Raw genomic sequence first — 17647 nt, 5'->3', positions numbered from 1 at the left:
CTGGTTGGGCCCAGAAGGGGGCGTGCCCCTTGTTCAGATGTGCCCACCGGGTTTCCGAGCATTTCATCAGCCGAGGGGCCAGGGTAGGGGTGGTGGGGTGGTGGTTGTAATTAGAGAGAGTCTAGAGCCGAGGGAGACCACTGTACCTCAGATTGCCGGGTGCGAATCCCTCTTTGTGAGATGGGGTCATAGATGTCAGATGGGCTTGCTGGTCGCGTACCTGGCTCCTTGCTACGTGACAGCTGCCCTGCCCGAGCTCCTGGAGGTGCTTGCTGGGGTGGCAGTTGAGACCCCCAGACTTTTAGTCATGGGGGATTTTAACTTGCCATCTTCCGGCTCGTCATCGACAGTTGCTCGGGAGTTCATGGCTTCCATGACGGCCTTGGACCTGACTCAAGTAGTTGATGGCCCTACTCACATTGGGGGTGGCACTCTGGATCTGATTTTTATCTCTGGTCAGTGGTTGAGAGATCTGGATTTGAAGGAATTAGCTATTGAACCTTTGTCATGGTCAGATCACTCTCTTCTTCGCCTGGACTTTCTGACCGCCACTCAACACCGCAGGGAGACGGAGCCGTTACGTTGGTTCCGTCCCAGGCGCCTGATGGACCCGGAGAGGTTCCGGATGGAGCTTGGGCCACTTCCTGAAGGTCTGGCCCACGACACGGCTGAGGAACTGGTTGCGGCCTGGGAACGGGCCGCGGCGGGGGCCTTAGATCGTGTCGTGCCTTTGCGGCCTCTGACCCGGCGCAGGTCCCAAACGGCTCCTTGGTTCTCCGAGGAGCTGAGGGGGATGAAGCGCCAGAGAAGACGCCTGGAGAGTTCTTGGAGGTCTAGCCGTTCCGAGGCTGATCGGACACTAGTGAAGTCCTATACTAGGACTTACCTAGTGGCATTGAGGGATGCGAGGCGTTGCTACGCCTCCTCCCTCATTGCGTCGGCAGATAACCGCCCAGCCGCCCTGTTTCGGGTGACTCGTTCCCTCCTTCACCAGGGGGAGCAGGATGACCCGTTGCAGGGACGTGCTGAGGAGTTTAACGGTTATCTATACGATAAAATCGTTCAGCTTCGGGACGGTCTGGACCAAAATTGCAGTGACTCAGGGGAGGCGTCCGAGGGTGGTCTTGGTGATATTTTATGGGATGAGTTTGACCCTGTGGCTCCCGAGGACATGGACAGGTTGTTGGGTAGGTTGAATGCCACCACATGTTTACTGGACCCGTGCCCCTCCTGGTTGGTGCTGGCCACCCAGGAGGTGACACGAGGCTGGCTCCAGGCAATTACGAGTGCTTCCTTGGTGGAGGGAGTCTTCCCGGCCGCCTTGAAAGAGGCGGTGGTGAGACCCCTCCTCAAGAAGCCTGCCTTGGACCCGGCTGTTTTAAGCAACTATCGTCCGTCTCCAACCTTCGCTTTACGGCGAAGGTTGTGGAGAGTATGGTGGCATATCAGTTTCCCTTACACCTGGATGAAACTGTCTATCTAGACCCGTTCCAGTCCGGTTTCCGGCCCGGTTACAGCACTGAGACGGCTTTGGTCGCGTTGGTGGATGATCTCTGGAGGGCCAGGGATAGGGGTTGTTCCTCTGCCCTGGTCCTATTAGACCTCTCAGCGGCTTTTGATCCCATCGACCATGGTATCCTGCTGCGCCGGTTGGAGGGATTGGGAGTGGGAGGCACCGTTTATCGGTGGTTCTCCTCCTATCTCTCCGATCGGTCGCAGACGGTGTTGACGGGGGGGCAGAGGTCAGCTCCGAGGCACCTCACTTGTGGGGTGCCGCAGGGGTCGATTCTCTCGCCCCTCTTGTTCAACAACTATATGAAGCCGCTGGGTGAGATCATCAGTGGCTTCGGTGTGAGGTACCAGCTGTACGCTGATGACACCCAGCTGTACTTTTCCACACCGGGCCACCCCAATGAAGCTATCGAAGTGCTGTCCCGGTGTCTGGAAGCCGTACGGGTCTGGATGGGGAGAAACAGGCTCAGGCTCAATCCCTCCAAGACAGAGTGGCTGTGGATGCCGGCATCCCGGTACAGTCAGCTGCAGCCGCGGCTGACTGTTGGGGGCGAGTCATTGGCCCCAATGGAGAGGGTGCGCAACTTGGGCGTCCTCCTGGATGAACGGCTGTCCTTTGAAGATCATTTGGCGGCCGTCTCCAGGAGAGCTTTTTACCAGGTTCGCCTGGTGCGCCAGTTGCGCCCCTTTCTAGACCGGGATGCCCTATGCACGGTCACTCACGCCCTCGTGACGTCTCGCCTAGATTACTGCAATGCTCTCTACATGGGGCCCCCCTTGAAGGGCATCCGGAGACTGCAGTTAGTCCAGAATGCGGCTGCGCGGGTGATAGAAGGAGCCCCTCGTGGCTCCCGGGTGACACCTATCCTGCGCAGACTGCACTGGCTACCTGTGGCCTTCCGGGTGCGCTTCAAGGTGTTGGTGATCACCTTTAAAGCGCTCCATGGCATAGGGCCGGGCTATTTACGGGACCGCCTTCTGCTACCGAATACCTCTCACCGACCCGTGCGCTCTCACAGAGAGGGACTCCTCAGGGTGCCGTCAGCTAGGCAGTGTCGTCTGGCGACACCCAGGGGAAGGGCCTTCTCTGGGGCTCCGCCCTCTGGAACGAGCTCCCCCCAGGACTTCGCCAACTCTCGGACCTTAGAACCTTCCATCGTGAACTTAAAACACACTTATTCAGGTGCGCAGGACTGGATTAGATTTTTTAGCTTTTAAATTTTAAATTTTAAACTTTATACTGATTTTAATTGGTTTTATTATTTTTAGTTCAATTGGCCGGCTAAATATTTCATTTTAAAATTATTTTAAATTCATTGTCTATCTATGTATTTTAATATGGCTGTACACCGCCCTGAGTCCTTCGGGAGAAGGGCGGTCTAGAAATTTGATTAATAAATAAATAAAATAAATAAATAAATAAAAAAGGACAGCAAAGTAGCTTCCAATTTATCAACCAAAGATCCTGTAGAGTGGTTATGAACATAGAATTGGAAGGTACTTTAGAGGACATCTAGGTAGTCTAACTCTCTGGAGATAAAGCAATGAAGCTATTTTAAAAATAAATATTTGAAGTCTTACTTTTCCTTTTCTTTTGTGGAATGGCAGATTTGGCATGAACTGAAGAATGACCATTGACTTACCTTTTTGGTAATGTACTTTCCTTACTCTGATCATTAGGTTTTCTGAAGTGCCAATGTAAGGTTTTTTTTAAAAAAATTGTGGTGCTTTATATAACAACCAGTAAAACAGCAAAAATCATCATGATTAACAGAGCAATGTTTTCACAATCAGTGAAAAGATTAATATATAACAGTGATAAAATATATGAAAGAAAGAAAAGGAAAAGATCCATTACTATAGAAATAAACATTAGTATATTTATAGTGAGTACATTTGTATGAAACTAAGTCAATTTTTAATATACTATTAAATTTAGAAACATATTGCTTTATCTCTTTTATCTTATTTTGCATACAAAACGATGTTTCAGTTCCTTATTCAGGATAGTTGCAATATTGGTTTTGAAAGCTGGCCTGCCTTAAAAATGGCCCCCATCACTGGCATTTATTTATTATTTATTTATTTAATTAAACTTTTATACCGCCCTTCTCCCAAAGGACTCAGGGCGGTGTACAGCCTTCATTTAAAACAATTTATATGTACACTAAAATAACAATTAAAAAACTTATTCAATAAAAGGCCGAAATTAAAACCGTCCAATTTGACCCTATAAAATACCCAATAAAATTACAATTTAAAATTTAAAATTTAAAATTTGGAGTTTAAAAATCAGGCCAGTCCTGCTTGGATAAATAAATAAGTTTTCAGTTCCCAGCGAAAGGTCCGAAGGTCAGGCAATTGGCGCAAACCGGGGGGAAGTTCGTTCCAGAGGGTAGGTGCTCCCACAGAGAAGGACCTTCCCCTGGGGGCCGGCAGCTGACACTGTTTGGCGGACGGCACCCTGAGAAGCCCCTCTCTGTGAGAGCGTACGGGTCGGTGGGAGGCATATGGAAACAGCAGGCGGTCCCGTAAGTACCCGGGCCCTAAGCCATGGAGCGCTTTAAAGGTGGTAACCAAAATCTTGAAGCGCACCCGGAAGACTACAGATAGCCAGTGCAGACTGCGCAGGAGTGGTGTTACCCGGGAGCAACGTGGTGCTCCCTCAATCACCCGCGCAGCTGCATTCTGGACTAACTGAAGTCTCCGAGTGCACTTCAGGGGTAGCCCCATGTAGAGAGCATTGCAATAATCCAGGCGAGAAGTGACGAGAGCATGAGTGACCGTGCATAAGGCATCCCGGTCAAGAAAGGGGCACAACTGGCGGACCAGGCGAACCTGGTAAAAAGCTCTCCTGGAGACGGCCGTCAAGTGATCTTCAAACGACAGCTGTCCATCCAGGAGAACGCCCAAGTTGCGCACTCTTTCCGTTGGGGCCAGTGACTCGCCCCCAACAGTCAGCCGCGGTTGCAGCTGAATGTACCGGGATGCCGGCATCCACAGCCACTCCATCTTGGATGGATTGAGTCTGAGTCTGTTTCTCCCCATCCAGACCCGTACGGCCTCCAAACAACGGGGCATGATACAATGACAAAGAACATGCAGCATTCATAGCCTTGTATGAATTAACTCTTTTTTTTAAAATAGTATACTTTTAGGTCAGTGTCTATAATGTTAGTTTGGTACCTATTCAATCATTGTTGTAATATCCAAGCCTACATCAGTCATGTAGAATTTGAAATTAAGTTTTGAATAAATATACATACTGGACAATAGTGAATTCCACTTACCTTTGCCACTGGTTCGGAACTGTGAGCACGTGTGTGCGCTCGCTTCGCTCACTTGCAGTGCTTCTGCACATGTGCAGAATCTTCTACGCATGTGCAGAGCATCTGTGATGGCGTCTGGGTGGGTAGATGGAGCCTCCCACCGCTGCCATTACCGGTTCACCCGAACCGGGGTGAACCGGTAGAAACCCACCACTGATACTGGACTGTTTAGCCTTGAACTCCTATTCAATGTTTTTGCAACAAGAGACCCAAAGCATAAAGTTCAGGATTGTGTTTGAACAAAGTGAAGAAACTGGGACCTGAAAAGATAAAATGAGCCCTAAGCAATGTTGACCATCCCAAACGAGCCCAACTTGGTACAGAGTTTAATGAGATGTTTAAACTCATTGATTGACCTCAAATATATGGAAATGAAATTACAACCTTACATATGTTCCTTAACAGATTCAGAAGTGATTTAAAAAAGTCACTGATTCTTCTGTGAAGCACTTTGAAATGATGCAGAAATGCTTTCTAGCCCCCGATTCAGCTTTTCTGCTTCAAAACAGATTCCAAATAATATAGATTTTGTTTCTGTATTAGTTTTGATGAACCAATTTAATTCAAGCTTTGGTGGATCAAAGCATCATTTCAAAGTACTACATAATTTTGGATCACATTGTATACAGCTGCATTGTCCTCTCTTGATAAGTTGGAAAGCTTTGCATGTTTGATAAAATAGTGGAGACCAGTGGTGGGTTGCTATTAATTTGCCGCAGATTGGGTGGACTGGTAGCAATGGTGGCAGGAGGCTCCGTCCATCCACCCGGATGCTTCTGTGCATGCCCAGAAGCGTCGCACAAGCGTGCGCATGCGCCCGCAAGCGAACCGGTAGTGACAGGATTTGAAATCTGATGGAGAAAGATTTCTTCAGGTACACACCTCAAAGTTACATGGCCTCCACTTTTAGGAACTAGATAAACTCACAAGATATAAGTAAAAACAAATTTTATTGAAAAAAATACACACACAAAGTAAAAACTCTTTTAAGTTTTAAGTAAAATATTCAGTGGCAAAGGAGGGAAATGTACTGAATACTGTAAGTCAAATCACAGGTTTATTTATTATTTATTTTAATTTGTATACCGCCCTTCTCCCGAAGGACTCAGGGCGGTGAACAACCAAATAAATTACAAACACAAATAGATACAATATTAAAACAGCCCTTAAAAAACTTATTCAATTTATCGAAAAAATTTAAAATACAAATTACACCCATAAAATTGCAAAAATTTAAAACCCAATTAAATTAAATTAATTTTTTTTTTAAATCAAGCCAGTCCAGCTATACGAAATAAATAGGTTTTAAGTTCGCGGCGAAAGGTCCTAAGGTCAGGCAATTGTCGAAGTATGGGGGGAAGCTCGTTCCACAGGGTAGGAGCCCCCACAGAGAACGCCCTCCCCCTGGGGGCCGCCAGTCGACATTGTTTGGCTGACGGCACCCTAAGGAGTCCCTCTCTATGGGAATGCACTGGTCGCTGGGAGATAGAAGACGGCAGTAGACGGTCCCGTAAGTTGAAGGTTGAAGTTAAAACAACCTTCTGTATAAATATTATAGACAGACAGTATAAGGCTCTGCACAGACATAAGTTGATGTAGATTTACCCTTAAATTAGAAGAACTTTGTTTTAAAGGGATTGTAATTGAACAGAAACAAACAATTATTGAACAATTACAAACAATATAAATACTAAATAAAAAAAAGAGAAAGTTGAAACACAGGGGAAAACAAGAATTAAACTTAAATGCATAATTCCTAACAAGGAATGAGATGACCTGATGTCTAAACATAGGGTGTAATATAGATTTAGATGACTGGGAAAAAATTTGGAACAAAAATTACACTGTAACAAAATCCGCTACATATAAAGAAAATCAATTCAAAATATTTTATTGTTGGCACCTAACTCCAGCTAGGCTAGCTAAAATGTATTCAAATTTAAGCCCAAAGTGTTGGAAATGTAATCAACATCAAGGATCATGCTTGGTGGCTATGTCCTGAAGCGAAAAAATACTGAACTAAGATACAAGGATGGCTTCAAGATATAATAAAATGTCAAATTGAACTAAATCCTGAAACATTTCTCCTGGGAATATTTAAAACAAAATATGATAGGAAAATAAGGTATCTGATTTTACACATATTAACAGTGGCAAGAATTGAGTTCACGCAATATTGGAAGGAACGCAATATACCGCCAGAAGAATTGATTATTCAGAAGATATATGATTGTGCCAAAATGGATAAACTTACTCTAGAACTAAAAGAAAAAGACGATTCAGAATTTTATGCGATTTGGGAAAAATGGTATACTTGGACAGATAATAGAAATAAAAATTGGAAATATACCTAAGGCTATTGAGGATTAGATATTGAATGTATATAATGTATATATCGTATGGAATGTTGATCTGAAGCATATAAAAATGACCCAGTCTGTTGATTATGTACTAAAGGAAAAAAGTAATAAAAATTATTTTAAAAAAGAAGAAGAGATGACCTGAGGTCATCTGCTCACTTTCCTGGCCCCTTTTTTCCATATTCTTATAGATATTCATATTATTAGAGACTCGTAGATCTTAACTTTTCTCTTTTCCTAGCCTTGGAACCTAATTTACATTTTGCTTTTTTTTTTTTAAAATAAACTTTTTCCCTCTAGAGGGAATTGAAGAATTTGACAATACATGTATTTTCTTTCCTTGTTAAAATATAGATTCCACATCTGAGATGAATGAATATGCATCCATCTATTGCAATCTAAAAGAATAATGGCCAGATTCTTTTAGATATGGGAGAATGCTTCTCCTTATGTTCTCTAGCACCTGATGCTGAGAGGAATATGTTCTCTATTAATTGGAGGGCAGCAAGTGAATCGTTGATGTAAACAGCTATCTCTGCTTACTTTTGCTCTCCCTCAGTGAACAAAATGTAGAAAAGAAAACTAGGTATGAAGGAAGAAGGAGCAGTGACTACCACCTGCAAGAATTGTCAATCCTCCATAAGATTCTTCACTCTTTCTTTCCCTTGGGGAGAAGTGCTGGACTGGTGGAGAATACCTCTTCCTCTGAAGACTCATCCTGTCTTGTGGATCCCCATCCCAAGCTGTATGCCCATTGACCACTGTAATTATGCAGTCTTTTTTTTATTTTTTATTTATTTATTTATTTTTGAATTTATATCCCGCCCTTCTCTGAAGACTCAGGGCAGCTTACATTGTGTTAAGCAATAGTCTTCATCCATTTGTGTATTATATACAAAGTCAACTTTTATTGCCTCCAACAATCTGGGTCCTCATTTTACCTACCTTATAAAGGATGGAAGGCTGAGTCAACCTTGGGCCTGGTGGGATTTGAACTTGCAGTGTGTTAATAACAGACCGCTTTAGTCTGTTGAGCCACCAGAGGCTTTCATAAACAGAATGCCCAGTGTTGTGACCCAGGCCCCAGTAGGTAGTAGGAAACTCAGTAAGTGTAAAAACAAACAAACTTTATTTCAACAGCTGAGAATTACTTCATTCTCAGCTTAGTTCAGTTAAATTAAAGCAGATTCCTCCCAACACAAATTCCTCAGTCCTATCACCAACCTTGGTCCAATTATGGAAACTGCCAAAGGCCTTTCTTGGCAAAAGTTTTAGAAGACACCGATACAAAATAAATGCAAGAAGACGAAGCTATCAACGTTGTTTTCTAGCAAAGCCCAAACGCTGTTGCTGGTCTTTTAAGCTTTATGGGAGGGGCCAATCATCTCTTGGCCCTACTCCCGAGTCATCCTCTTTGCTTGAGCTGCTCTTGCTGTCTGGCAACTCTTCTCATGCATGCATTAGAAACAGGCTCCTCCTGTTCCTCTGCCTCACTAATGTCAGTCTCTGGAGGCTCTGGAGTCTGCCCTCATTCCCCAATGGCCCTGGCCCCACCTCAGCCTCTGACGCAGAGCCCTCATCCAGGCCTTCCCCAGCCTCATCGCAGTCCAACTCCGTTGCCAGCTCCGCAGGCTGCTGGCGGACCACAACACCCTGTTTATGGAAACTATCCCCTGAACTACAAGAAGATTATTAATTCTTCAGCAGTTTCACCCTACTGCATTGTACATTATTTATTACACAGGCCTTTTTAATGTACCAAATTAAAACACTGATTTTTAAAAATAGCATCTGGCTTGTTCCTTACTATTTATAAGCACAGCAAAGTACCACTCCTCACACATTTACATTCATTCAGCTTTAGAACATTTTAATCTATCACTCAGCCTTCACAGAAGCCTTAACAAAAATGTAGAGCAAGGCTAAATGTAACTAATCAATGAAATTAAAAAAAAACAAACATAGAAGGCTAGTATTCTCCTGCAATCCATTCCATCCTCAAATTATTGTTAATATTGTCAAGGAATATCTCGGATGGTGGAATACAGAGCATCTATGAACATTGTCTTCTCACCACGAAAGACAAACTAAATGAGTTTTTGCTGCAGCTCCAAATCATCGAAATCATACTAGTTCTATAGATATGAACAGCGCATTCCATTTTAATTAATACTTAGAAACTACTCGCGATATTGGTTTAAAACATGCGCTACTATTAGAGGAAGATAAACTCTTTTGGTAAAATTTCTACTTATGAAAACATCCAGAGAATGAAATGTACAAAGAGAATTGGATGAACAGCACTTGCAATTTTGTATTAAGAAATATTTACCAGCAATGCCCTTTATGATATGGTAAGAGCTAGTGCTTAGTTATCTTTAAGTAGTGATGATGTCTTGGAGACAGGAAAAATGATCCATGTTGACCAAATGTTACGTTTTTTCTCCTTACAGAACAAACTGATCCAGATGTTCCAGAGATGATTCATGTACTGAGACAGGAGGAAATTTGAACAGTTTGGTATATGTTCAAATCCCCAAACACAACAACTCATTTCCTGTCTTGTCCTATTCACATCTGTAAATACGTGCTTGGATTAGCCCATTTCAGGGAAAAACAGAACACTGCAGTTAAAAAAAAACAAACAGAATAGTCCAAAGCTCAATCACCCACAACTCAGAACATTTCTGTTGTGTATATACTGGTTGATAATTTTAATGAATTTTAATGTGGTCAGGTGTACAGATTTCACTACATTTTCCTATAATTAGATCTCAATGTGGTCAAACTGACATACTTATTTTGTTTTAATCATGAAAATTATGCAAAGTGAAAGAACTTTGTTGAACTTCGAACTTAATTGCTTGAAGCAGATTCTGAAATACTGCGCTAATTTGTAGTCTAAAGATAGGGCTGATAACTAAATGTCAGGAATCATATATATTTAGCTTCATAAACACACATTTAAATCTATAACTGTAAATAAGGATGGCAAGAATAAGGCTGCCAGACTGATAAATATGAATCATTTTTATACAAAAAAATTGGAAAGCCATTTATAAGTGATACTCAGTCACCATTTCTCAAGAAAGCAGTATTTCAAAGTCTTGCATGTACAAACTCCAAAATTTGAAATAAACAGGAAATAAAAATGATGAGCAATGCATGGGACCAGTTGATCTAAGTACACACATTATGTACATGTTACACATTTTCACCATAGGCTTCCTCAAAGCAAACTAAACATTTTATTCCTAAAATAAAATCCACGGCAGAGATATTACCGGGATTTGACATTGGCCATTTACATTTTTTCGCAGTCAAAAAATGAAGATGGCAGCCATCTTGGTAAAGCTTGTTTTTTTATGCATGTCACACAACACACATAAAAATGGATACAGCTTTGGTTGCATCATTGTGGCAATGATGTCCACTTTTTTACTGTTCCCTGTGGACACCGCTGAGGGAAGTTGGATTAATTTTATTCATTATAAAAAATATTTTCACTGGCCAGATATGTTGCATAATGGAGAATAAATAGCCATTTTATTCTAGGAAGTTCTACAGCAGATGTAACATTACCTTGAAGACCTTTATATTCCTGCAAGTGGTGAAATGCTTTAACTGAGAAACAGAAGTCAAGAGAAAGTAGTGAAAACTCCCAGCTACTTGTATAATGAATAAAATCTGATACTGTAATAAACTGGCAACCAATAATCCTTGGATATTTTTACAAGTTTCAAATATATTATTTATTCTTTCATTCAGTGTACCTTGCTGTTCATTCACCAGATAATGGTAGACAGCTAAGAAGGGTTATAAACTTCAAATACAAAGGAAAATTGTAAAATAATAAAATATACTTCACTGAGAGTTAAACACATTACTAACCACAAGTGGACCAGCATCTGAGGGAAGAACAAGTCCTAGACCTTCTAAGAAACTGTCAGGACCAAGAACCCCAATGCAATTGGCAACTGGTAATCAGTGCAGCTCATACTATAGCCACATTACATAGAATGCCTGAAATGGACTCATACTGTATCTACTTGCACTGCTGAGTTGGTATGTGTGTAAGTGGTGGGGAGCTTTATTGGTTCATGCCCAATGTAGAACTACTACAGGTTTTTTTTTCTTTAAAAGATTACATAAAACCTGTTTTTAATCTTCCTGCATGGTTCACCCAGTTTCTAAGTTGCATTTACAACAATGGTGTATATTTGATGGCCCCTGGGAATAAAGTTCATCTTCTTACTGAAAATCAAGGCCAATTTCCACAAATTAAGGGCTAAATGAGGGGGCCATATAGTCCCACAATACCTCTGTAGTGATATTTTTCAGTGAATAACATATGAAAATAACATATGAAAAGAGCTTCTATTTTTCATTAGATAGAAAACCTAAGTGGTGACTGTCACCATTTTTCTCCTATTCTGCTAAAAGCTCATGCCCAACTATGGCTAGACAGCAATTAAATACTACTTTAGTATCATTCAACTTCTGACTCTTGGTGTGAACTTTTCCCATGACTCAGCCTTATGTTAAATTAATACATCTGGGGGTCCCTGCTCAGTGTGTATTTCCAGTATCTCTTTCTCTCTCTCTGAGTATTGTGCAGGCCCCAGAGAAACGGCTTTCTTAATGGAATGTTCCCTTGAGTGGTTGCCACAATGTCAGAATTGAGCTGCTATGTGCCAAGTGCTTCTTCTACAAACTACTCACGTGGACTATGAAGATTCTAAAGAAAAGGGAGAAAATGTGTTATGGTTTCAACGACCCTTGTCCCTGTTCTCTTCCATTATAAGCAAAACTTTGCATGATGGTAGCAAGTCTGTGATTAAGGCAGCCTTATGGGGTAAGGTTCTTCTCTTGTAGTGAATGGGCAGGCCCTATCTGCCAAGTCTGTATTATGACAAATGGATTTCTTTGCATTTCCCCAGTTTCAAAAAAAAGGGGCCGGGGAAACATGGTGCTTGTGAAGTAGTTGTGCAAAGGAATGAAATAATACATAATTTGTAGAGGAAAAAAACAGATGAATTCATTTATAACAGTAATTGTATTTTAAAAGCTGTATTACATAGAATTATTCAAGCTTCGTTAAATATAAAATTAAGTCATCAGCTAGTTCTGTAGTTTATCATCACTTGAGAGAGAGGGAGAGGGAGTGGGAGAGGGAGGGGGAGAGAGAGGTAGGGAGAGAGAGAATGGGAATGTACAGGGAAGAATTGTATAACAACTACATTAGAATCTGTCTAATGCAATGCCCACTTCCCATCAGATATGCCTATCATTTGAACTTCCGTTGGTCCATAGTTCTATACATACAAACCTGGGATGAAAAGCTATTACTGTTGATAGATTCACACAGAACTGTGGTGGATGTATGACAGGAATCATAAACAGAGAGACACTTTGTACATATGAAAAATTATTTAAAGAAAGCTACTTTATTTGGTTAAAATGCAAAATGCAAAATGCTCACACATTCCACAAAAAAGAAAATGCTAGATTTCTTTGTCACCACTGCAAACACATTTACACCTCATCCTTTTCTGTTTGTCAGGTCTCACTTGCGAGTCAAAAAAAAAATCCTGTAGCACCTTTTCCAACTACAGGATCTGTTCCGACTGTCAAATCTTATTAAAAGGCATAACATTGCATAAGCTGCAGTTCACTACACCAGATGTTTTGAGACCTTCATTTGATGAAGTGAGGTGCTGCTCACGAAAGCTTATGCCTTTTAATAAATCATTTTGGTCAGAAAAGGTGCTACATTTCTTTTATTACAAATAGACTAACATGATTCTCCTCTTGCAATACTGACTACTCTGTATCTGCTTCCTTCAGTAACAGAATTCCAGAAAGGAGAAATCAGATACCATATTCCTCTGAAATGAAAGTTATTAACAATGAATTCCAATATCTCAAGGAGAAATTTGATTTAAGTTGATAACTTTACATTATAACCCTCCGTAGTTATTTTATATCTCAAATGTTTGTTTCAATGCTCTTGACTCAAAACTCTGTATCTGTTTCAGTGATTTTAAGTTTTGTGTTTTTATTCTTTTTTTACATAGTGACTATATATCTGTTTATGTTCCTGTTAAACACCTAACATAGAAAAAACTATTCAGATGAATTCTTATACAGATAATATACAGGGGTGGTATTCACTTTCTGTCGCTACTGGTTCGCAAACGTGAGCGTGCATCAGAGCCTTCCGTGCATGTGCAGAGTGGCAAAAATGGGATGTGATGATGTCTGGGCAGGTAGGTGGAGCCTCCTGCAGCCACCGCTACTGGTTCGCCCAAACCAATGGATAGAACCGGCTGAATACCACCACTGTAATATACCTTTTGTTCATATGTTGTACATTTATCTGCACACAGATAAATGTGCAGCCTATTAATGCTAAGTAGCTTCTATGAGAGAGGAGTGGTGGAATATGCAATGTAGCATCACTACACAAACTGATTTTTACTTGCATCACAACTTTACAGCCAAGTATCAAATGATGTGGTCCTTATATTGTGGAAAAATGATACTTATTCATTAAAGAAAACCTTATTTTTTTCAAGAGCTAAAAATTAGCTGCATTATGAGTCACATTATGAGTTCCTTTCTTAGAGATCTAGCACCTTTTTCAAGTTTACAGAGAAAGAAAAAAAAAGAGGAGGAAGGGCTGCCTTAACAGCTATCAGAGAAATGCTGTGCTTGAATGAGGCATGAATTCCAAATTCCTTCAGAAGTATGCCTAGCCCCAATAACAAGAAACAGAAAAAACAACAACAGCAAAGTAAAACCAAATGCATGCTTCGTGTGCATGCGCACTGCAGGCACTACCATGCAGCGCTGAAAAAGGAGGCTTAAGAAGCCTTTTCCAAGGTAAGTAGAACAGCGAGCGGGGACAACAGCTGTGCTGCGCAATTTAGATTCACTAGAAAGCAGGATTTCCTGCTTTCTAGCAAATATAAATTCCGTAGCACAACTGATTGTAAAAATACTGGTTCATTCGAACTGGTAGCATTTTTTTACTACTGGTTTGCCTGAGCAAACCGGTCCTAACCGGTAACATTTCACCCCTGCCCTGAAATCTATTTCATTGAGCTATGGCAGTTTGGGGTTCGTACCAGAAAATCAGTAGTCTTCCAAATAATTGCTTTGAGGTCCCTTTTGTCACTTACAACTTGTCATGGAGACTAAGGCTAGTGATAGTTGCAGTCCAAAAACTTGTACAGGTGACCCCCAATTTACAATGCTTTATTTAGTGAATATTTGGAGTTGCAATGGCAATGAAACAAGTCACTGATGACTGTTTTATGACTGTTATGACCGTTGCAGTATCCCCATGGTCATGTCATCAAAATTCAGACACTTCAGAAATACAGATTCATATTTATGAGAGTTGCAAAGCCACCTCTCGTGACTTTCTGACAAGCAAAGTCAATGGGGAATCCAGATTCACCTAACAGCTGTGCTATTATCTTAACAACTACTGTGATCCACTTAATAACTATGGCAAGAAAGGTCATAAAATAAGGCAAAGTTCACTTAACGGTCTCGCTTAGCAACAGAAATGTGTGGCTCAATTTTGATCATAAATCGAAGGTTATCTGTACAGTTGCCCTTAATCTTTTAAACTTCAGGACAAATACTGGTATATTAGGCTTTTTCTTCATTTCTCAATAAACTATGATCTTGTACAGACATGGTACTTAATTGTAAAATGGTTAAATGAATCATGCACCATGCAAGTGTCCCACAAATATTCGCTTCGTGTTATAAGTGACCATAAAAAGTAACTTTTAATGACCCAACCATAGTTGGGCAGGAACTATAGGTACTATCTGAACTCAGAATGCAAACTTTTTCTGACCACCAAATCACAAACCACTAAATCACAGATTGCAATTTAGGGTTTAATTTAAAAAGCTAGAAATGACATTGTCCTTTTCAGATCATACATGTACCAACTACCAACAAATTGATAGTGCTTTTCTAAGCATAAACTCTAAATTGCTTGGCTACTGAGTCTACAGAAACAAAAGTCCTCCTTTTACTGACTGGTATCAATTTCAGTAGAGGAATTGGCACATTGTTTTGCTGTTGTGGGAAAAACCTGTTTTCCATTACTGATAGAATTCTGTAAGAAGTGTGAGAGGATGTAAAGATTTACTGTCTTCCCGTATTCTTTATCTCGCTGAACCTGCAAAATTTGAACCTGTAATTAGACGACATATGCAGGTGAGATACATAAATCTAAATAACCCAGTAATTTGGTTAAATGAAGTCAGCTTGTGGGTTCTATAAGTTAGATTTGATTTCAATTGCTTACAGGCATTAATATTATTGGTGTCTTTAGAAAAATATCTGGCAAATAATATAATATACAGTGACTGAGAGAGAGAGAGATGAATCACTTCAGCCAAATGAGATCAAAAATTGTTTATATATGAAATAATACAAAAGTCATTGTAACAGTTTGCATGGATATATTTCAGAATATGATTCAATTTCTAATACAGATAATTTAATGAAGTCTGTAAGAGCCAAAACATCAGAAACACAAATTCATGTCTTTTCTGCTTTTCTTTCTCTGTTTCTTTTTCTACTTAATGATAGTAAATTCTTTCCTTCTCACGGCCATCTCATTCTTGTTCTTTGGTAACTTTCCAATATTTTTTTTTCGTCATAAGCATTCATTTATTTCTCCAGTCTTGTCCTATATTCAGGCCACCAAAACTGAAATGATACATTCAGAAACTGTGGTGCTTCTTTTAAATTGCTCTGTAAAAGGCAAAATGTAATATTCACTAGGAATTCTCACTTAGCTTTATAATAAACACAGTCATTTATTAAACAGCAAACAACTACCTAGGGAGTGAACTTAATTCTAGATCTATACACAATAGCAATATTAGTCTTCAAAGACTAATTATTCAAGGCAAAGAGACACAGGGAATGATTGTATCATATATTTTATAATTGTTTTCTCTTCTGTTGTATCCAGTTTTAAGCAGGGAAGGTAAAAATCTAATGTATCTAATGAAGGAAAACAACATATTAATAACAAACCTATGAAATCAGGGATGGAAATTTTTATCCCCCTACTAGCAAGCATATGATATGGATCTTTCCCATCATTTTATACTTTCAGATATAACTTCAGTTTGGTGTAGTGTTTAAGGCACCGGGCTATAAATTGGGATATCGTGAGTTCTATTCCCACCTTAGGCACAAAGTCAGCTGGGTGACTTTGGGTCAGTCATTCACTGTCCATCCTAGGGAAGAGGCAATGGCAAACTACATCAGAAAACATTGCCAAGAAAACTCCAGGCAGTCGCCAGAAGTTAACACTTACTCAAAGGCACCTACACCCTCCCCCTCCCCCAAAAACCTTATTGTATATGGAAAGTGTTAATCTTTAGCCCAAACTAGAATTCCCAACCTGCTTTTGCACTGTGGTATATCCACATGCATTTATTTTACATGGGATAGGGTAGAAACACACATGAGTTTATGAGTTTCTATGTATAACAACGTTGCTGATTCCATGTACGTGAACACTTTGTATAATTAACAAATGTTAAGTTTATTCCATTTTATTCCGTCCATTTGCATGTTTCCAATTCAGTAAGCAAGTTCTGCATTTTCTCTTTACAAGCTAAAGTACCGAGGGAAGTGGCATTACTTGCATTGCTTTTGGGGAAGTTATTAATTGTGCTTTTCACTAAAAGCATTGAAATGTATCATTTGGTAATTTTCAAGACATGCCTTCAATATACAAATGGGATTTTGAATCCATTCTAGAGTACCAATAGTAGAAATCCATTCATCTTACTTAAGCTGAGCATGATCCAGAACTAGTGAAATCTCTAAACAGTTAGCTGTTCCTTATTGAATATAAAGTTTGCACTAAATGGCCTATTATTATCCATTACAGTATTATTTATTAAGCATTATTCCAATTATTCCTATAACTGTTACTGTAACTAGGTGCTGTTCCTAATACTATTACTACTATTACTAATAATGCCAATAATACAATTTATATTTCAATGAGCTGCTAAAAATTGGGTACAAAATAATTACCAAATTTATTAAGAATATTTTGTCTGACTTTTTAAAAATCCATAGACGAATATAGGTTAATATGAAACTATAGTTGGTAATTTTTACCTGCCATGTTTGCTCTCTAAAATAATATCCATGTAATATTGTTCTTCCTTAGGGGCAATAGAGGTACAGCCAAAAAGTGACACTTTTTTAATTGCGGGAAGGATTAATAATTGATCTGATATCAGTCACTCCCAAAAAATATGCTGATTTCAGAGAAAGATTACATCCATCTATTCATTCATTCTTAGTTACATAATTACATGGTTCCAAAAAGGGCATGATGGCTTAGTGGTTAAAGAGCCATTGTCAGCTAGAAATCTGACAGCC

Source organism: Ahaetulla prasina, chromosome 1, assembly GCF_028640845.1.
Source record: "Ahaetulla prasina isolate Xishuangbanna chromosome 1, ASM2864084v1, whole genome shotgun sequence".
Lineage (NCBI taxonomy): Eukaryota > Metazoa > Chordata > Lepidosauria > Squamata > Colubridae > Ahaetulla > Ahaetulla prasina.
This window is presented reverse-complemented; position numbering follows the sequence as displayed.